Source organism: Bison bison, unplaced genomic scaffold, assembly GCF_000754665.1.
Source record: "Bison bison bison isolate TAMUID 2011002044 unplaced genomic scaffold, Bison_UMD1.0 scf7180017864474, whole genome shotgun sequence".
Classification (NCBI taxonomy): domain Eukaryota; kingdom Metazoa; phylum Chordata; class Mammalia; order Artiodactyla; family Bovidae; genus Bison; species Bison bison.
In genome coordinates this window covers 8,426,378-8,426,920 of record NW_011495035.1, presented here as the reverse complement: position 1 = coordinate 8,426,920, position 543 = coordinate 8,426,378, and positions in this window count along the sequence as shown.

Genomic DNA, 543 nt, shown 5'->3' with positions numbered 1-543 from the left:
CCCCCCCCCAAAAAAAAACAGTGTCCTTTCTAACAAGACTTCTTCCACCGCGGCTACGGGATCTTGCCTTTTCAGTCCCAAGTCCCTTCACATCTCAGCCCAAGTTCGCCTTCCTCTACTGTGGCTGCAGCTGGGCGCTCGGAGCCCCGGGGAACATCTGAGGGAAACTCTCCCGCCGAGAACCGCGCGCCAGCGGCGAAGGCGCGCGGAAAGGGGACGACAGCCTGAAACCAGTTGCAGGAGCTGATTTTCAGGGTTCCTGAAGCATTACCGGCTCTAGGTTCCCTCTTTCCGGGCAGCCTTCCGGCGCAACAAACTTATTTTCTGACTAAAAACAAGGGTTGCCGTGAGGTGACTGCGTGGCGGCGTCGGTGACCGGGCTCCTCCCGGGTTCAGGGCGCACGGTGCCGGCTGCCCAGACCCCGCAGGGTGACCGGGCCCACGGCGGTTCGGCCCACAGCCCCCGTCCAGCCCTGCAGGAGGGGACGCCCCCGAAGAACCCCCTCTCCACTGGGCAGCCTCCGAGACCCGTGCTCTTTCTCC